Consider the following 21,768-nt stretch of genomic DNA (forward strand, 5'->3'; position numbering starts at 1 on the left):
ATAACCAGCGTGTCACCAGTTTTCATTTGATACCTTACAAGACACTATTTATGAATTCATATCATCAGGGCCGGCTCCAGGGTTTTGGCCGCCCCAAGCAGCCAAAAAAAAAAAAAGCCGCGATCGCGATCTGCGGCGGCAATTCGGTGGGAGGTCCTTTGCTCCCAGCGGGAGTGAGGGACCGTCCGCCGAATTGCCACTGAATACCTGGACATGCCGCCCCTCTCCGGAGCGGCCGCCCCAAGCACCTGCTTGCCAGGCTGGTGCCTGGAGCCGGCCCTGCATATCATGAAGGTGGTGTGCTAAGTGTAGTGAGTTTGTCAGGCCCGTTAGGAGTTGCTGACAGAGCAGTGAACCCTTTTCTAGCTGGCACCAATGGGCCTCTGTGTGACAGCTACTCGGCAAATTGATCAGTTGAAATCAATGGGATTACTTGTATGGTAAGGTACTACTCAATGTAAATGTAGCTGAGTGTGGTCAGAGAAAACCCTATAAAAGAAATAAGAGAACACAATTCTAATTCAGCCAGTTTGCATATACAATATAAAGACATGATCATTAGAAGCATATAGATTAACACAGACTATTATGTAAGTGTAAGGGGACCAGAACCTAACTTTGAATTTTCTGACTGTTGTATATTTAAAATCTCAGCCATAGTATTGCATTAACAGTGTTTTGCATTTAATAATAAGGCATCAAATTCATTCAGCAGAAAGGGGTGAATTCCTTATGGTCAGTGGGACAGGGTATATTTAAGACCACATACTCCACTTGAAGCACAGCAGAACTCTCAGGGATGTCAAAGGGAGGTTTGCATAAGGTCCAAGGGGTAAATTTAGCCTTTAAATTTTTACTTATTTGTTATTTTTGCAAGTTCAGCATCACTCATTGAGAAAATATGCGCACCTTGAACCACAGCTACTTCTATCCCTTCTTTCTCTTCCTTCTCCACCTTCCCAGTCTTGCCTGTGACTCTTCGTTGCTATCTGTTTGCACTTCTTTCCTTGCTGCAACTCCCAATTCTAATCTCACTGGGGGTGTCTCTCCCACCCATCCTATGCTGTCCACTAAAATGATCCATAGGTGATTAGTCAATGTTGACACTAAAGTGTTATTATTGGGTTTTAGAATTGATTTGCCAAGCAAATTAATAAGGGTTAGAGGAGTTCTCACCTCTGTAATTGATTGAAGCTGTCTTCAGGTTCAGGAAGAAATCACTGCATCAATTTACTCTCAGTTCTTTTTTGGAAGGTTTTCTTTGCAACCATGAGACCTTGAAACATACTTTTTTAATGAAAGCTTAGCTTATGGCAAATCTGAATATATCCTGCAGGCAAATAAACTCTTCTAGTAGGTCACTTCCAGTCTGTAGGTTATGTTTGACACCTCTGATTTAGATTTTGGAATGCTTCAGATGCCAATTTTAGGCATATTGTCATAGACAATCGAAGTATAGTGATTGGCACTTTATACATGCTTAGATAAGACAGACTGATATCATAGCTGTAAATGACCCTGAGCCACAAAGTTCAGGTCCAGATTTCCCAAAATGTGCAGTGTACAGATCTGGGGTTCTGGTTCAGATCATTATAGAAAAAAACCTTGTTTCAAAGATCAGATCTGCATACAAATTTCCCCAGATTTACAGGTTTTGGATCCAGAGTTCTGATAGAGGACAATTTCCAATTGTAGATAATTGTATAATGATCTGAGACATGATTGGAAGGATGCTATACAAATGCAGATTGTTGTTACTAAAGAACTGATTTCTGACAGTTCTGTTGCCCCTGTAGGTGCAGCCTAGGGAGAACTATAAACCCTCTCTCGCCTGCTCTCAGAAATAAAAATACACCAAATTAAATTATTATATGAGCTTCTTGTTATGACATTTTAAAAAGCCTTTATATTTGAATGCTGAGTATACCAATTTCATCCTTTCCCCTGTCCTGATGCCATGCGGTGGTGTTGTCTCTCTAAGAGCCAATGATAATGGAAAGTGAGCTGGACACACTGCACACAAGGATTACTAAGGTAGTGGTTTCCCTAGCAACAATAACCCTTTTAAAGCAGACAGAACTACTTCTGCACTGCTCACGTGGACTTTTCCCCCTCTGGTTCAAATAGCACAGATAAAGGAATTGAATACTACACATCTGATTCTGAATCTTTTGCTGCCAGTAGAATTACAGCAAGCCAGAGTAGTTCAAAGCATTTACAAATTTGACAAACGGAAAACAGTCTTTTATATATTAAAAAGGGCTCTCAAAGAAGTCTCTTTTTCCTATTAGAGTGTCATTTTCTTCACTTTGTGGATAAGACAAAGCGGTCCAAGAGGCAAGGTTGAGCATTTATTACCTCCTCCAAACAGAAAACACAAAAGAGATAGCACCGGAAGCAGTTTTAAATTTATTATGAAGGATAGCAAGTTTTATATCTTTCAGCAAAAAACCGTTCATGTGTTTTTAGGAAACCCTTTCCACCCTTGTGATACTGGGAAAGTCTGATGGGCATGCCACTATCTGGAATGAGATTTTTTTCATAAAACTAGATGGAAAAGTTCAGCCAGTCCAGCAATCTGATTCCTTGCTGTTTGTTTAGTTTATAATATTGGAAAAAACTGTTCCCCTTTGATCCAAATGGAATCAGCTTGCAGCCTGGGAATGGAGGTAATTTTTGTGAGTGACTGAATTTTTGTAAGCGATCAGTTATTAAGCGAAAATAAGATTCAGAACTGCAATACATTACTAATATTAGAGGGGTAGCCGTGTTAGTCTGTAGCCACAAAAACAATGAGAAGTCTGGTGGCACCTTAAAGACTAACAGATTTATTTGGGCATAAGCTTTTGTGGGCAAAAACCCACTTCTTCAGATGCACGACTACTAAAGTATTAGATGTCTGTGATACTGTCTATCCCATACTACACAGAATTGCTTACTAATGGACAAATCCTGCCCTGTCCTGTGCAGTTGCTTTAGGGGGAAGGAGGACATAGGGACCCCTTCCCAAGTATCTTTCTCCTCCTGCCCCTGTGCAAACAGCAGGACAGAAATTGTCGCTAGCACTTAGGAAATGGCTCTTGTGCCAACTGCACAGCTGGCACCATTCCATTTCCCCTCCTCCGCTAAGCAGCTCCTTCATGGAAGGTCAGGATTTTGTCTGCATTGCATTATGGCTCCTCCTGCCAGAAAGCAAAGGAGACAAAATAACTGTCTTTCACTGCTACCCTGTCATCTGGAAACAAGGAACACATCTTTCAACCTTCAATCTCTTACCCTTTTTTCTTTTCTTTTTCTCCTATGAAGTAGGAAAGGGGAATATAGAGGTAGAGAATAAATGGGGAGAAAGAGAAAAAGATGTCTAATTGGGACCACAGCCAGATCAGATAATCAGGAGAATGGGCTGGGCTCGGGTTGTAAGCCCTGCGCAACAGAACTTAGGCTGTCAGTCTCAGGTGGCAGCACTCAGCCTGTCAGCTTAAAAACTGTAAATATATCAATTAAACATTGGGTTTAACTGATACCTATATATACCGTGGCTAGGGAAACTAAAGTTCAGCATTTCATTTTAATTGTGAAAAAACATGGATTTTTTGTGGGTTTTTTATTGGAGAATTTGGGGGTTTTTTAATCACGGAAAAGTAGGGTCCAGGATGATTATAGTATTATATGTACTTTGGAGAAGTTAATTTCTTTTCTTTTCTCTATTATGAAATCAATAATACTTTTTTTAAAGAGAAACATTCTAATTTGTTCTCATATGTTCTGAAAGGTCGATGTCAAGTATATTGTCCTGCTTTCCCTAGAATTGCCGATTACCCAAATTACATCTTAGGGACCACTTGCTGGTCTGTCAAAGCAGGTTTTCCAAACCTCAGATAATTCTTGTAGCTCGTGTGAACTTTTGCCAATTTTTCAAGATCCTTTTTAATATATATCTGCATCATTACTTTGAGACTCAGGCCCATTTTGTAATGATTATTGCTCTGTCTACTCTCACTCTGCTTTCTGCCCCTTTGAGGAAGGTTCTGAAGTAGTCCTGAAGTGCTGAGATCTGCATTTTTTGAACATATCTTGTTTGGTAATTTGCAAATACATTGCATGAATTCTGGCTTCTAAGCACACAACAGACATACAAGGTTTAGTGTAAGTATTCCTGTAAAGAGGAAGGTTAAATCTTAAGAAAAATTGTCCTGCCATATTCTTAGTATGAGAGGATTTCCTGTTTTGAAGCTTATCGTTTAATTCAGTGTGGAAAATGTAAGTCATAGTATATTTTTCTAGATAAACAAGTTGAACTTTTCCATATCCAGTTAGTACTATACTTGGCTTTCCCACTAATCGAGCCAGTAATGTAAAGATACAGCTGCTGAAATGGACATGCTTGACTACAATAGATGGTTTTTAATGTTTAGGAAGATGTTCACAGAACTCACATATTGTGACTTGTGTATGTATGATCTTCTGTTTCACAAAATATTTTGGTTCTTGTAAAAATTGTATGACAAATTCTTTATGTAGTAAGGGATCACAGTATGATTTTGCTAAACGTGCAATTTATGAGTACATGTTGACAGGAAAAATCTTTAATAGGTCCTCTGCATGAGAGTATTTCCCAGTAAAAGAATGTACAACTATTCAGACCAATGAAGGCAGGTTACTTCTGTTCATTCAGGAAATAACTGCACAGCTGATCAGTAAGTTCTAGATATGAGTTACTACTTCTGCTAAGACAGTTCCTTAGCTTTGTGCTTACAAAGCACCATTTATCAAAAAAATATCATGGTACGTTTCAAACTCTCCATGCAATGAGGTTGAAGGAAAATAATTTGAGAGATATTATAAAAGGGTCCCTAAGGGAAAAACAAATTATAGGTAGCATATTGAAACCACTCCAAAACCTGTAGGGATGTTGACCCACTCTTTACAGGAGAGAACTTAATTGCTTCAAGTAGTGCTTCATCTCAATTATGATTCAGAGCCGGTCCATTTTTGTTTACAAAAAAATGCATGTTCTTGCATCAAAGGCTAGAAGTGGCAGGAATCTTTTGTAGAGAGATTGACAGTGGCATGGCAGTCCTGATGCTAGTAGGGAAGGCCACCATGATAATAGTGCAAAGCAGTCAAAGGAAAATGATGATGATGATAGAGAACTCACACTGTGGAAAATATTTTTATTCTCACAATAATAAATGTTGCTCTCTAAAGAAAGATGAACCACAATGTTCATACGATTCTGGCAGCATTTGGTCTGCTGTCAAGCATATTATTTTCAATAAATTAAAATGTATAACCCCTATAAAGTTTATTTTTGCTCTATATTGCTTTTAAAATAATAAGTACTTTTGAAAGGACAATGATATCATCAAAACGAAAACGGAAAAGATTCAGGGCTGGGTTCATACCTGATATGGCTCCCTGAGACTCCTTGTATGAACTTGGCTGTTATCTTAAGGATCCATTTCCCTATACTTTAGGTTTATTATGTACCAAGCTCCACTGAATGTTGATTATCCGGACAATGCAGACAGAATCCAGTTACCCCATGCAATAGTTTCTGGACCACTTAAGCTTACTCCACCCAGACCCTCAAGGCATGATCCTGAGATGCCCAAGCACCTGTAGCTCACTTTGACTCTCATGGAAGATGCAGGCACACAGCAGCTGCAGGTCTTCAGTTTGGCCTGCTTTAGTCTCTCTGACCCCTAGCAAGATATCCCTCTTCTTCAAGCCCATCTTATGATAAGAAATCCCTCTAATGGGGGTCATTCAGGTTTGGCTGTCTTTGTGGCGAGTTTAGAGCCATACATTTCAAAGTTTATATCCCAAAATATAGTGCTCACACTCTATCACAAGTTATGAAAATATTGAAGCTGGGAGAAATGGCAACCAAACAATTTTCCTTCATTTTCCCTTATCCTCACACCCTCCAAATGGAATTTGTAAAAACAGGAGGACATTAAGAGTTAGCAGAGAATGAAGCAGAATGTGAGCAATGCTGCAAATTAAGACCCCATCGGATTTAAATGCAAACTAGTTAAGATGGATTAGTTGAAGTGCTCAGATACTATGGTGATTAGATGGATAGGCACCAGACACATTCAATGTTTAAGAGAAGAGCAACATCAGTGCCCCGTCACCCCAGGGGTGACTGTAAAACTATGCCACAAAAATATTTAGTTGTTGAGTGCTGGGACATCTTCTGTATCATTAGATGAAATATACTGTTTCAGTTAGCCATTTATAAGATGTTTTTAATATACAACAAGAAAGCTCTACAAAAAATAGTATAACAAAGATACCTCGAGCGACTACTAGAAAACCAGTTAAAGTTTTCAGAATCAGATATCACGGAAGAGGGAAAAGAGAGGCAAACAATCATAAAAATTGGGAATGGGTGACCCTTAGAGCCTATAAGGTAATGGAACGTTGCTACCTAGATGTTTCTGAGTATATTCAGAATCAGTTGGTTATATTACCTGACACTGTTACCACCCACAACCCAGTACAGCATTTTGGACCTATACGTCCAGGATATGGTTGTACACGGAGTATGCCTGAAGTGATGTTTGACAACTGCCATAAAAGAACTTTATCTATGTGTTATATTTGACATCTTATCTCCTTCTTTAGTTAAACCCGGAAAATTGAACATATTAATAAAAATGTATCATCAACAGGCCCATATAGATTTTGCAAATATTTCCATAAAACCTCCTAATCAAACTACTACTATATTAAGATTAACCTGTAATTCCTCTTTGTTGGGCTGTAACATTTCATTGAAACAACATACTACCTCAAGATATTGTATATCAGACAATGACATGAATGAATTCAAGGAATGGTGTGCAATTAATTATACTATAAATGTTATGGTCAATCATTCTGGACTATGGACTGTGAGAGGCCCACTGGAGTTTGAATATACAAAGGAAATACATGTGGTAACGCCACCTCCCATTTATCATGTAGGACCACTAACCATTAAAAAGGACGTAACCAGAACTTTAATGATAGAGCCTCAATATTCAATCAAAAGGATTATCATGCCTCTACAATTATCTATAACATCAGTATATAAGAAATGTGCCCTATATACAGAGCCACTTTTAGTAGGATGGAGAGCCTGGGTTCAAGGAGTACTCCCTCCTTCTTCCAACTCGTCTACAAGGCAGAAACATGATTTAGTGGCAAAGGTGCTAGGAGGAGTTGGAGCTGGATTAAGTGTATTAAACACAGTAGACCAACAAATACTAGCAAACCGAATTGATCAGGTAGGTCATGATGCTGCCTCCCTTGCCGAACCACTAACTTCTGCATTTCACGCTCTAGGAACTACAACATTTGACATCACTAAAATTCTTCCGTATTGGCTTAAAATTCAAGAGCAAGACCACCTGCGAATACTGGGAGCATTAGATATTCTCCAATCTAATATTTCAAAAGCCCTAGCATGTGTAGAAGCTCAGCAATGGTTGATAATGGTAGCTAAAGCTATCATCAGAGATGGTTTTAACCAGCAGCTACCTTTAGAATTCAAAAAAATCATCTACAAGGATGCCAATGATTTTGAGAAAATACATCACCAATGGTGGCAATTATTAATGTTTACTTACTTCCAGCACAACGATATGATCATGGCCTTGATTCTTACTTTAAAATCAGCTAATCAAGAAACCATATATCCTCTTGTTGCTTTGGGGATATATGCTAGCCAGTCCCTACTAGTCCCTATAGAAGAACATAAATGGGTACATGTCAACGCTAATAATTCGTACATCCCTATAAATCTGCAAGCATGCGTCCATCAACCCAACCTGGGATATACCTGCACTACCCAAGTGTGGGAGGAGGATTCCACTTGCCTAGACCCTGTAGAGGGAACTTGCTCCTATGAAGTGTTTCACTATTCCCTCAGTAGAGCCTCTGCCATAGTACAAGTGGATTCTGGTTGTTTTTGTATCCAGAGTTTATGTCCATATTTCTTAGTTAATAATTTGTATAAAGTTACTAATTCAGGAATAGGAAATGTATGTATATGTAAGGTCATACAATTAATGGGTTGTGATATCAATGTATCCGTACACAATGTATATATCAAAGATGTGTTCAATGAATATAGATTGTACAATACATTGACACCCATCCATGTTGGAGCAAATCTGGAGGCCATTCGAAAGTTGTTACACCATGAAAATTTGGCTCAGTATTTGAATAAATTGAAATTGGAAGGAAGTAAAACTGTTCTCATTGTGCAACATTCTATCTCCGAGATTAGACGAATTACAAAAAAGATGAAGGACGAAACCACCTCTGCCCATTGGTGGGAATCTATCCTGTACACCGATATGAGAAGTATAAGATCATTGTGGTATATTCTTCTACATCCAGTTGTGGTTGTTTTAATTATTCAATTTCTTCTAATTGTGTATGTGGTTAACTGTATTAATATGTAAACATAAGAAAGCAAGGAGAAAGTATAAACAAGTTCCTTTCGATATTTCTGGTTGTAATGCTCTGTAAATATTTATCATATGCATTGTTGTAATTCGTGTTATTAATGTTTGATGTTCTATTAAATTGTTTGGAACCTTTTGTCCATAGTTAAGGAAAAAGGTCCCAAGGAGGGGATATGTTAGATGAAATATACTGTTTCAGTTAGTCATTTATAAGATGTTTTTAATATACTGTTAAGTGAATCACGGACTTTAAATTGAAATTCAAAATGGAGTATATGAACTCTGACTTTGAACTCCATCTTTGAAAGGGGACTTGTTTACCACAAAGATTCTAGCTCAAACCAGTCAGAACTCTTCCTGCCAAAAAGGTTTTATAAGGACTTTTTCAGTGCCTGCGCGGGGCTGTCCATTCCAGCGACAGCGCGTACACGGTCAGGTCTTCGCAGAGCTCCAGAGCTGAGATCGAAGAACAACATCTATCCCATAGTGTGTTTGAGGAAGAGGAGTCCTGTCATAGTCATTCCTATATCCTGCATTTCCTGGAGTCCATCATCCCAGAGGGTCTCCTTGCCAGCGACAAGACCCATCAGTCGTCTGGACTCCGCAGTGTTCCTCCTCAAGAACTCTAATTCAGTCCAAGAGTTGTAGGTCCTGGGCATCACGCCTGTACGTGACATCTGCTACATCAGAGCAATAGGAGAAAGGTTTCTGTGTTGGGGTATTGTTTATTGTTTTGTAGAATCCCACGGGAGGGTTTATGGGCCTGAGCTCCAAGCTCTCAGAGTTAGTCACTGATTCACTGTTTTACTGATTTATGGTTTTGCTGTTTTAATGTGTTATTCTTGCATTTCTCCCCCATTCTCCCCAGTTTTCTGTACCTTTTACCCTTAATATACTCACTTTGTTTATACTTGATTATCTTGTTTCCTCTTTATTTGATTCTACACTATACAGGAGGGAGGGTAATATCCACTGGTGATAGACACAGGAGAGAGTAGAGTCTGCAATTTCGAGAAAAGGGGCTTTCGTTTCTTATTTTCTTTTTCCTTACCATTTCTAGAGTTTTCCTTTGAAGCGTTGCCTTCTTCCCCTTAAGGTAACAGTATCTATAACTATGTCCATTTACTGTTCATAACAACCTATTAGGAGCTGTTATTGTAGTAACTGAAGTACAATATAGCTTATCTGCATTGCATACTGAAAGTACCCACTAATAAGTATCTAAATGTATGTCTGGTAGGCAGCTTCCCTTGGTCTTATAGAGTTAAAGAAATAAGAAATCTGTCCCTCTATACTACAGTTCCTACATCATATTGCTATACAGACTACCTAAAATCTCTGAATAATTGACCTGCTCAATTATCCATCAGTATTTTTAGTTGAAGCAACTGTGCTTCTTAACCTATGAGTTCTGTTATAATTTGTTTTTGTCAGTGTCAACCATAACTTAAAATATCTTATTGTGTATAGCAGATATAAAACAAATCCAGGATTAGACACACAGACCTCTACGCAAGATTGGAGCCATGACGGCTAGCTCTCCCTTGTGATACAGAAGAGAGAAACATAGTAATCACTATATAACAGATTCAACATAAGCAACTGCTTAAAGAACTATAACTGCGAATTCACATGAACAGATTCAACACTCTGCTCAAGACATTCAGACATTACCTCTATCCTTTGGATCATATCTGCCAACATTTTGCACATTTCCCTAATGAAGTGGTGTGTCTGCAGCAATATCTGTCTTAGATGTTCCCTCAGATGATGCTGGTTGTTCACCCAGTTGCTTTCTGGTATATTGTTATTGGTTATTGTTTCAAGCTGGGGAACTAATAGAATCATAGGACTCAAGAAGTCATTTAGTTCAGTCCCTTGCATTCATGGCAGGACTAAGTATTATCTAGACCACCCTGTGAGGTGTTTGTCTAACCTACTCTTAAAAATATCCAATGATGGAGATTCCACAACTTCTCCAGGCAATCTATTCTAGTGCTTAACCACCCTGACAGGAAGTTTTTCCTAATGGCCAACCTAAACCACCCTTGCTGCAATTTAAGTCCATTGCTTCTTGTCCTATCCTCAGAGGTTAATGAGAACAATATTTTCCCCTCTTCCTTGTAACAACCTTTTATGTACTTGAAAACTGTTATGTCCCCTCTCAGTCTTCTCTTTTCCAGACTAAACAAACCCAGAGCTTGGCTACACTTGTGAGTTACAGCGCATTAAAGGAGCGTTGGGTGCACTAGCTCACTACCTGTCCACACTGGCAAGGCATGTAGAGCGCTCTGACTCCATGGCTAGAGCGCTCCTGGTACTCCACCTCTGCAAGTAGAATAACATTTGATGCGCTCCCGCTGGAGTGCCCCAGCATCAGTATGAACGGGGTGTTGCATTACTGCGCTCTGATCAACCTCCGGAAACGTCCCATAATCCCTTAGGTCAAGTGGTCACTCTTGTCATTGTTTTGGATATGCCCTTTGAAATCTCCGTTTGACAGCCGGCATGCTTATCTGCTCTGAAACAAAGCAATCATTACTGTGGAATGCTGTGTGTGTGTGAGAGAGGCGGGGGGGTGCGTGTGGCGGGGAGGTCTGCTGCTGTCTGAACTTACAAGACAGCATGCTGACATGCTCTCATCCCCCCAAAAACCCACTCTTTCTCCCCCCACATACACACACACTACCTGTCACACTCCACACACACCTCCATTTGAAAAGTATGTTGCAGCCACTTGCATGCTGGGATAGCTACCACAATAGTTCTGTGGCTGTTGCAAGAGCTGCTAATGTGGCCATGCCAGTGCGCTGTCAGCTGTCAGTGTGGACAGACTACAGCGCTTTCCCTACTGCACTCTACAAAGGCTGGTTTAACTCAAAGTGCTCTACATCGGCAAGTGTAGCCATGCCCCCAGTTTTTTCAGTCTTCCCTCATAGGTCATGTTTTCTAGACTTTTAATCATTTTTGTTTCTCTTCTCTGGACTTTCTCCAATTTGTCCATATCTTTCCTGAAATGTGATGCCCAGAACTGGACACAATACTGCAGTTGAAGCCTAATCAGCACAAATTAGAGTGGATGAATTACTTCTTGTGTCTGGCTTACAACACTCCTGCTAATACATCCCAGAATTATGTTTGCTTTTTTGTAACAGTGTTACACTGCTGACTCATATTTAGCTTGTGATCCACTATGTCCCCCAGATCCCTTTCTGCAGTTCTCCTTCGCAGGCAATCATTTCCCATTTTCTGTGTGTGAGATTGATTGTTCCTTCCTAAATGGAGGAACTTTGCATTTGTCCTTATTGAATTTCATCCTATTTACTTCAGACCATTTCTCCAGTTTGTCCAGATCATGTTGATTTTTAATCCTCTCCTCCAAAACTCTTGAAACCCCTCCCAGCTTGGTATTGTCTGCAAACTTTCTATGCAATTATCAAATCGATAAAAATATTGAACAAAACCGGACCCAGAACTGATCCCTTCAGGTCCCCACTTGATATACCCTTCCAGCTTGACTGTGAACCACTGATAATTACTCTCTGGGAACGGTTTTCCAATTAGTTTTGCAACCACCTTATTGTAGCTCCATCTAGATTGTATTTCTCTTGTTTGTTTATGATGGTGGCTTCCTGAATTTTGTCTCTTTTGTCAGCCAGGAAGTCATCCCTGAATCTTGCAATTGGTCAATGTGGCAGCATCAAAACATACTGGGTGCCACTTGTGCTGTACAGGAATAAGGAAACCATTTGTATGCCAACAATTGCTGGAAGCCATGTACCGCATCCCCGATAATCATGCACCAACACTGTTTGACCCTATTGTCGTTTACGAGGTGCAACTTGACTTATTTGACAATTTCTGACTTGTAGACATAGATCTAACTTTAATACATCCAAGTATGACCTGAGATTTTGGCCAGAATCAGCATTGCAGGTGTTTGGTTTGTCATGGTATGTACGACATTTTGATATTCTAGCAAGAGTGTGCCAGTTTCTGCTGTAAGGATCATGGTTGGGTGATACAGTGCCAAGGTGATACGTCTAATACCATTTTTCTTCATGAACCAGCAAAACTCTTCTGAATAAACTGAGGCCCGTTGCCTTCGCAACTTGTTCTGGCGCTCCAGTTTTCGCAAACAAATTTCAAAGGTTTTCTATTGTCTATGTAGCTATGATGGTTTTCATGCAAAAAAACAAACAAATGAAAATACTTTTGTCCATCCACCACCACTAGATACATCATTGTCAAAAATGGTCTGGAAAAATCAATATGCAGATGTTGCGAGGGAGCGGATAGCTATTCAAGGGTGTAATGGCTCTGGTTTAGGGATGTGCGGTACCTGTTGGCCTCCCAAATATTCCTTAGCAAATTTGTTGGTCAATTCCTGGCGACCATACAAAACTTCTGGCAAGTGCCTTCATTTTTTTGACCCTTTGGTGATCTACATGGCACTCTTATGCACAATTTACTAGGTATAACACAAATTTCCCATGACACATCCTTGATGTATGGTAAGCTCACTTTTGCATGCATAAAAGGCTGCCAGATAAGGGCCATCAGTATATTTCCATCCCTTCAGAGTGGCTTTATAAACCTGAGCTAGTGCAGGATGCCTCTTGGTTTCTTGCTCAAACTACAAGTCACTGGAGAACATTCAGTCTGAAACAAATTTGATAGATTCTGTCCCTATTACAGGTTGCCCTTCGACTAGCATGGGCATTCAGGACAGTCCATCTGCATTTGCGCATGCTTCTGTTCTTTTGAATTCAATGTCATAGACCTAACCAGCTAAGAAGAGAGCCTAGCACTACATACATGCTGCAGTTGTCACAGAAATTCCCTTTCTTGGATGAAGGATTGCTGGTCTGGTTTGACAAGGATGAATTTCCTCCCAAACACATAATGGTTGAATTTCTTCACATCCTGTACCAGACCTAAAGCCTCCTTGTCTATTTGTGCATAGTTATGTTCTGCTGCTGTGAGAAATCTGGAGGCAAATGCTATGGGTCTCTCACTGCCATCTGGCCTGGTGTGCAATATAACCACTTCAATTGCATGTGAGGAAGCATCACATGCTAACTTGATAGGCTAGGATGGGTTAAAGTGTGTAAGCACACTGTTTGATTGTTTTGCTTCCAGGAAAGGTGTTTTTTTGTTGTTGTTTTTTGGACACTCACATGACCGTACCCACTTTTGACCAGTCTGCAGCAAACAGTTCTGCAGAGCAATAAAAGTTGCTAGGTTTGGTACAAATCAGCTATAGCAGTACATAGTAAATCCAAGAAATGATCTAAGTTGTGACATATCTTTTGGCAGTGGAGTTTCCAGGACTGCTTTAATCTTCTCCTAAATTTATGTAGGCCTTATGCATCAGTAATGTGCCATAAGCTATCAATAAGTAATGTGCAATAAGCTATCAAGTCCTTGAAAAATTTACATTTTATGCGATTGGCTTGAAACCCATATTTTTCTAGACATTTTAATACTGTTTTCAGGGTTTACAGATGTTCTTCACTTCCACTGGTCACAGTAATGTCATCCAAATAACACTATGTTCTCAAGATACCTTGCAACACTTGGCCCATTTCCCATTGCCAAATAGCAGGGGCTGAAGCAATACCAATCACTTGTCTGTTGTACTGGTACATACCCTTTTATGTGTTGATTGTGAGGTATGCCTTAGACCCTTTCTCAGCTTCCATCTGTAGATAGGCCTGTGACAAATCAATTGTGCTGAATCATTGTTCCCCCTCTAGTGTAACAAAAATGTCTTCAATTCAAGGCAGGGGGTATTTTTCAACTTTCAGGGTTTATGGTGACCTTAAAGTCTCCACACTCCCTTATTGCACCACATTTTTTTTTTACAATTGGAACAATTGGAGTGTCCCACTCGCTTCAGACCACTTTTGAAGTTATGCTGTCTCTTTCCAGATGTTCCAATTCAGAGTCTACTTTTGAGCAAATACTGTAAAGAACAGATACAACTTTGTGAAACTAGGGCTGCGCCTTCTTGGCTAGGATTATTTTAGCCTTCATGTGTGTTAAGAGTTCCTGTGACCTCTGAGAATACTCACAATACCTGACTTAGTATCCCTTCCAGCTGCTGTTCATCTGTTTTAGTGGGGTCTGTTGAAAATGACTGCAGCATTTTTATAGCTTTCCAACCCAGTGGAACCTTATGTAACCATTCATGACCCCGCAGAACCAGTCAACAACAACAAATAAATCTAATAAACATTGCTTATTGTTTGTCTCTGCTTCCACATGTTATACTCCACATTCACATGCATTACTTCAATTATCACTATCTTTTCTCCCATATATGTTTTGGTAACTTTGGTGTCTGCCTCAGTTTGGTATTTTCTCATATTTTGAACACGAGATAATGGACCCTGTGGATCCTGTGTCTGATTTCATTTTGAGCATTTTTCCTGTCACTCAAGTTGTCACCAGAATGCTGATATGTCATTTTTGCTCACACGATATATATCCAGCAGGGCTACTCCTCTCTTGCAGTCTATGTCACTACTGCCTCTGTCTACAGAATGTACAATGATATTTCTTTTTCTATACCCTCATTCGGTCTGTTCCTTATTTCTCTTAGCACAACAACTGCTTGGATATGTCCTTTTTTATTACAGTTTCTGCAATATGCATATTTAAATTGGCAGTCAGAAGGAGCATGGAACCCTTTTCCACATCAGTAGCATATGTGTGTCTGCTGAACACACTGGCTCTTGTGTTGGGTCACAGATCGTTTATGCATTTTTACCTCTTGCCAAAGTTTCCATCACTACTCCAATTTCTACTGTGCATTTACAGGTAAGATTTTCCTCAGTTAAGAGCCTCTTCTGTATGATTTTGTTAGTCAATCCACACACAGATCTGTCTCTCAGGGCCTTTTAAGCCCATTCTTTAAAGTACAGTGTTCTGACAGTCTTTTTAAACTTGTTGCAAAGGAGGAAATGGATTCACCTTCAAGTTGATTCCGCTTAATGAAACCTGAACCTTTCTGCTATAATCAGAGGCTTGGATGGCAAACGTCCTTGAACAATTTTATAGGTTTTGCTCGCTGGCTTCTCTGGGATGATCAGACTGTGAACTAAACTGTATGTTTTTCCTTCCATCTCACCCAGTAAAGCTGCTACATGTTTTCCTGGGGGAATCTCATTTATTTCAACATACTGCTTCAGCCTCTTGCGGGACAGTCCTCCATGGCACTGTCAAAGGCTTCAATTTTTCTAGTATAGCCTACCATTTTACCTCCCTGCCATTAGGTCAGTAGTTCAGAGTACTCACAGTTGTATCAGACTCCCCTCCCCGTTTCCCCTCCTTCCGGTTGCAAGCAATGTGATAGATTGGCTTGCTACTCTGATACATAGAAGGTTCTCGAAATCCTCATTGCCATTTGCTATGTACGGTGGATATAGCACAAAATCCTGATTGGAAACACAGATGCACACACAAAGTTGGAGCCATGATGGCTGACTCTCCCTTACAGAAGAAAAAGAAACACAGTAACCACTATGTAACAACAGATTCAACATAGGCAACTGCTTAAAGAACTATAAGTGCAAATTCACAGAAACAGATTCAACACTCTGCTCAATACATTCATATATATCACAGATCCTTTTTTAAAATAGGAGAGAAGTGGGATATATTTATTAATCAAAGTACTTTATACAGCACCTTTTCAAAGGATATTAAAATGCTGTATAAAGATTAATTATATAAGCCTCACATGACCACGGGTAGACAGGTAACTATGATCAGAGTGGAAGAAGTTCATGGTCATCCAGGAACTTCATGGTCATTACACTACCATACATTCCCCAGCCATTTGTGTAGAACCAGATCTCCTGCTTCAGGAGCATAGGCCTCAACCACTTTAGTTAAAGAAGAAATTCACTTCACCGACATAAAGCCCAAGTAATTGAGTTTTATGTATATGAAGTGTATGGTACTGGGGAAATTTCCCCAACACACACAGCCAGGGAGCAGGTGTACAGATCAGCTCATAGGCCTGCAGCTCTGTGGATTGGAATTACAGGTAGAATCTCACCCCATCACTTGTGTTGGGTATCAGGACCATTGCCTTTCATAATAATTTGATGATTTTGTTTGGCTATTCTACCGAACTGTGGAACTGGATAAAGTAAAATCAGAAAAGCACTAATACATGAAGCTTAATCTCCGGCCCTGTCCCTTCTGTTCTCAAGGACCCAGCCTGAACTGAGTGCCCCAGCCATGCTCTGAGGCCTGCAGCTATCCTGAGGTGGCTCCTTCATGATTTGAAAAATCCTGAGTCCTGCTCACAAGGCAAAAGTTTGTTATTTTACCCTCCCCAGACCTCTAGGGATGATATTAGCATAGTAGTGGCTCCCCAACTGTCAAGGGGTCAGGGGTTGGATATCAGCCATGGGTATTACTAAAGAGCTGCACCCTTCATAAACTGCACTCCTAGAGGAAAGCTACAATTGTGAGCTAGGGCCCATTGGTACAAACATTTCCTCCCGGTCATTCAAGATTGGGGGTGAGGGGGGTAAGTATATGAGAAACCCTTAGTCACTACCCCAAGATGTAATGTATTTGATGGTGCCTTAGGGAGCTCCATGGGGGTTACTACCACCTTAGGGCTGTAGCAAAGACTGTGACCCCCTGTTGGGGAGAGAGTAGGAATAATTTTGCAGAAGACTGGTTGAAGCATTAGGGGGCGGAGGTGGACGGGAGGCATCTCCATGCAAAAGTAGTCCTACATCTGTTTTCATGAATCAGTCACAGAAACATACAATACTTGGCCTGACCTGTTGGGCCAGTGCAGCTTATACTTGTAGAAGACTAAGCTTACAGACCCCTCTCTCCCACATAAAACATGAGCCAAGATTTGACCCTAAATCACTGCTCCCTACATTTTCTAATTAAATTGACTGTCAGTTAAGGCCTGAATTTTAGCTTATTTTAAAATGGCAAGATCTTGCAGAAAATGTCCTTTGGAATCTTAGTGTCAGGAGCAGGGAATTAAATCCAATGCAAAAAAGTATTTTTCAGCTAACTTCCCTATTGACTGTCCAATATTTTTAACTGCTATATAGATAGAAAACTGGCTACATGATGGAACACAAGTTAATGTTAATAATGACAACAACGTATTTACATAATGCCTTTCATCCTTAAGAATGTCAGGGATGAAACATGGCAGCTGTTTATCAGTGCATTGAACAAAGAGTTTGGGTCAGGAAGTGATGAAAAGGGCCATACTGCTCTAGGAGTTTAGAGAGAGAATGTGTAATTGCCTGAGTAGGAGTCTGAACACTGGCCCTACTGAAATCAATGAGAATTTTGTCATTGACTTCAGTTGGGCCAGGATAGTACCCCAGGGCTTATATTATGATAATGAAAAATGTCATGAAATCACGAATGACCATAGGTTGTCAGGACTTCAGTTTTACCTCTTATCTAAGACAACCTCTCTAGCAGAACAGTGTGCTTCTAACACTATGCGAGTATTGGTCTGAAACTTACTCAGAGGGTAGAGTGCCATTTACTGACTCACAAGCACCATTAATAAACACAATTTTCAGAAATATGTTGACATCACCACCAATGCTAATGACAAGAAGGAAATTGACAGACAGTTCATTCGGTCTCTACTTTCTATCTAGGTACTTATATGGCCCCAGTTACAGTATCTGAGAATCCCCCAAGTATTTATGGGTTTATCTTCACAATACTACTGTGAGCGAGGAAAGTATTACATTTTTCTGTTTTACAAATGCGGAACTGAGGCACAGAAATTAAGTGATTTGCCAATGGTCACACAGGAAGTCTATGGCAGGACGAGAAATCGAACCCAAATCTCCAGTCCAGTCTCTTAACCACATGATAATACTTGCTCCATAAGAAAGAGAGAAATGTCAGTGTTTGCCAACTGAAAGAAGACATAATTGACATAGCTGTGAAAGAAATTATATTCTCAAGCTTCTAAGAGGGTATTGCAATAAACAGAGAGTGAAAAATAAAGTAACCCTGTTAAAAATAATTGTTTATATCCCTCTAATTAGTTGGAGTCTCTAAGTGACAGTAAATCATTCTGTTTTCATAATTTGGGTAAACAGGGAAACTGGGTTTTTTTTAGGGGGGCAGAATGAACTTTTTTTTAGTGTTCACTTGTGGCAAAGCCCTCCCTCTCCCCCTCCCCCATATTTTGAAAAGAATAGTTAGATGTAATAATTCAGGTCTTCCCTTTGCACAAGCTGGAAATGAACATTGGATCTAGGCACTTTCAAATATACCCTGCATTATCAATGACTGAAAAATGAATGCCATCTGAAAACCACTGATCGCTGCAGTTTGTTTAGTTAGCAAGACAGAAAGCATTACTATTTTTGTAATTGATTCTGATGAGTTTCACTAGATTTTGCTAACTTTGTGTCTTGAAGTTTCACATGAATTACATTCTACAGTGCTTACATTCAAGTCAAGAACTAAATGTGACTTTATATCACCTTACAGGCAACTTAAACAATAAACTAGAATTAATATCAATATATTTTTAAAGTATATATGGTGACAGTGACCCTGAATAACCTTTCGTTTCCTGCATTTTTGTTTTCCAAAAAGTTCACTGAGCTGAGTTTGAATTATACTCAGAGCCTTACACAGTTGACCAGACAATTACAAATGTTTGGTATGAAGCAAATCATGTCACTATAACATGGTAGTATATTTTAAATTGTAGTAACATTACCACGTGCAATGTACTGAAGTGTGATAATAAAATTGTAGAAAACAATGAAGATTTGATAAACAGGAGGCTTTGTTCATTGGGTGAAGTATAAGAATATGCAGTGACAAAGAAGCATGCTGTGCATTATTATTAGTATTTATTCTGATAGTGCCCAAAGGCCCCAATTGTTCTGGGTGTGGTACAAACACAGAAAGGAGGTGAATTCTGCCCTGAAGAGTTTACAGTCTAAAAGAAGTTGGACTCATTATGTCACTGGGACTCACGCTGCCATCCCCAGCAATGTAAGTTTTTGACATCCAATCTTTTGTCCTACAATTTTTCCTATATCGATGTAACTGAATGCACAAAACTGGAGTAATACAGCTATACAAGGGCAATGTAACAAAAGAGAAAATATAATCTCTTATTTTTTCTGTATGTATGTAGCGGGGCGCCAACTCACCGCAGCGGCACCTCCTGCTGGTCATCCTGGGAATTAGCTCTTTCCAGCTCGGAGCGCCCTCTGCAGGCCGGTGTCTCACCTGCTGCTGGCCCTGTGTCCCTCCCAGACCTGGTGCCCTTTTACGCTGAGGTTCTGCCCCCAGCAGTAACCCACAATCTGGGTCTTCCCACCCAGGGGAATCCTAACCCTCTAAACTCACCTTGCCTCAGTGGCTACTGCCAGTCATCATCTAGCCCCTGTTCCCTGGGGCAGACTGCAGTCTGTGAACCACTCATCATCGGCAAGGGGGGTTAGGACCTGCTGCCTTTGCCTATCTCTGGGCTGCCCCTCTGCAGCCCCAGTACCCTTTGTGGGCCCTTAACTCGGCCGGCAGCCTGGGGCTTTTCTAGGCTGGAGTTCCCCAGCTCCCTCTGGCCTTCCCCAGCACAGCTCCACCCTAGGTACCCTGCTCAGCTTCCCAGGCAGCCAGGTCCTTCTCTCTCTAGGGAAGCTAAAGAGAGTGTTTTTTCTAGCCTCTGGCCCTCAGCCCTCTTATAGGGCCAGCTGTGGCCTGATTGGGGCATGGCCCCACCTGTGGCTACTTCCCCCAGTCAGCCTGTCTTTTCCCCCGCGGCAGACCTCTCCAGAGCTGCTTTATCCCTTTCAGGCAGGAGTGGGGTGACCACCCCACTACAATGTATTAGCAGCATTACCAACGATCCTGAAAGGTAGCTTCAGCAATATCTTCTAGCATTAAACTGAAATATACTGTGGAACATTGTACAACCTATTATATTACTGCACAACTTTGTGGCTGGAGGTTTTCTGACTAATAAAGTCCTCTCTGGTCTTTTCTAACTTGTCAGAGTCCCCCACCTTCCTTTTCCCCAGGAATAAATGGTTTACTGAATTTGGGTTCATGTGAGTAGCTATAACCAAGTCAGATGGATATATTTATTGAGCCTAAAGGGGTTAGGTACAAATCAAATGGGCATTGAGTAGCTAACTCCTTTAGTCTTGTTCTTGAAAATCCCAACTGTACTTTTGCTATCTTAGCACATAGGTGTTGGTTTTATTCCATATACAAAGATTTTATACATACAATTTCAGTTGTATCACCTCTGCTTTGCAAAATGGCAGCTGCCCCTAAAGACAGTCACAATCATTAAACATTTAAAGGTGTGGTAGAGAAAAAAGTCATGACTGCTGCTACATAGGTACATACTTCACAGGGGCCAGGATTTTACCCATGAAGTTTTTCCCACTCCTCAGCTCAGTGATAGGGTGCCCACATGTCCCGTTTTGGCCAGGACAGTCCCTTTTTTAAGCCCTGTCCTAGCCGTCCCGACTTTTTTTTCCAAAAATGGGTATTTGTCCCGTTTGCTGTTGCTGACTTGACCAATTGGCAAGAGCAAACCAGACAAATGCCCATTTTGTGGGGTGTGGTGCAGAGGGGGCAAGTGGAGATGCCAGCACCCCACAGGGGGAAGGTAGGGGGGAGGTTGGGGGGAGCAGCATTCCGGCATATGGATCCCCGCAGGGTTTCAGTGACCAGGCAACAGCCTCACGTGGGGAAGAGGGGGTGTAGGGTTCCAGCAACGGGCAACAGCATGGGGTGGGGGACCCTCGGATGAGCGGCTGGGAGTGTCCCATTTTCTCTTTGGGAAATATGGTCACCCTACTCAGTCACTGCTTGCATTTTGGCCCTGATTCTGTTCACACTGAATTCAATGGCAAAACTTGTATTGACGTCAGTGGTGCAAGATCAGAGCCTTACACTGTTGACTAATTTCTCCTCAGAAATAGGGCCTATTACTACACATCTGACTGGCATATAGGACACTCAGGGCACTGAATTGGTCTTCATGTGCAGTCCCCCTTCCTGCCAGAAAGTACTTCAGGCACAAATCGCTGCCAGAGCTCCACCTTGTTGGTGTGACTCCACTCCCTCCCCAAAATGGGTTATCTCTTCTGCTTATGGATATTTGAAAAAAGAACTCAGTTTTCTTATGTGCAGATCTCACAGATTATGGCAGCTGAAATATAGATTTTTCTCCCCTTGAAAATCCATGAGACAGTTGTACTATACAGAGATTAATACCAATGTGTAATATAAAACCCTGTGCAACCTT

General features: G+C 40.7%; 2 long non-coding RNA genes across 2 annotated transcripts in view; both read right to left on the minus strand.

The window, feature by feature from the left end:
- LOC103306048 (uncharacterized) overlaps positions 1 to 15,960 on the minus strand; it is a 29,216-nt gene extending 13,256 nt beyond the window's left edge. Inside the window, exon 1 of the long non-coding RNA XR_010602219.1 lies at positions 15,765 to 15,960. This is a non-coding gene — a long non-coding RNA (uncharacterized LOC103306048). The remainder of the gene's footprint in view (positions 1 to 15,764) is intronic.
- The window catches only part of LOC135984293 (uncharacterized), a 44,009-nt gene extending 23,863 nt beyond the window's left edge, over positions 1 to 20,146 (minus strand). The window contains exon 1 of the long non-coding RNA XR_010602220.1: positions 19,658 to 20,146. This is a non-coding gene — a long non-coding RNA (uncharacterized LOC135984293). The remainder of the gene's footprint in view (positions 1 to 19,657) is intronic.
- Positions 20,147 to 21,768: the final 1,622 nt, after the last annotated feature.

This window comes from Chrysemys picta, chromosome 6, assembly GCF_011386835.1.
Source record: "Chrysemys picta bellii isolate R12L10 chromosome 6, ASM1138683v2, whole genome shotgun sequence".
Taxonomy (NCBI): Eukaryota; Metazoa; Chordata; order Testudines; family Emydidae; genus Chrysemys; species Chrysemys picta.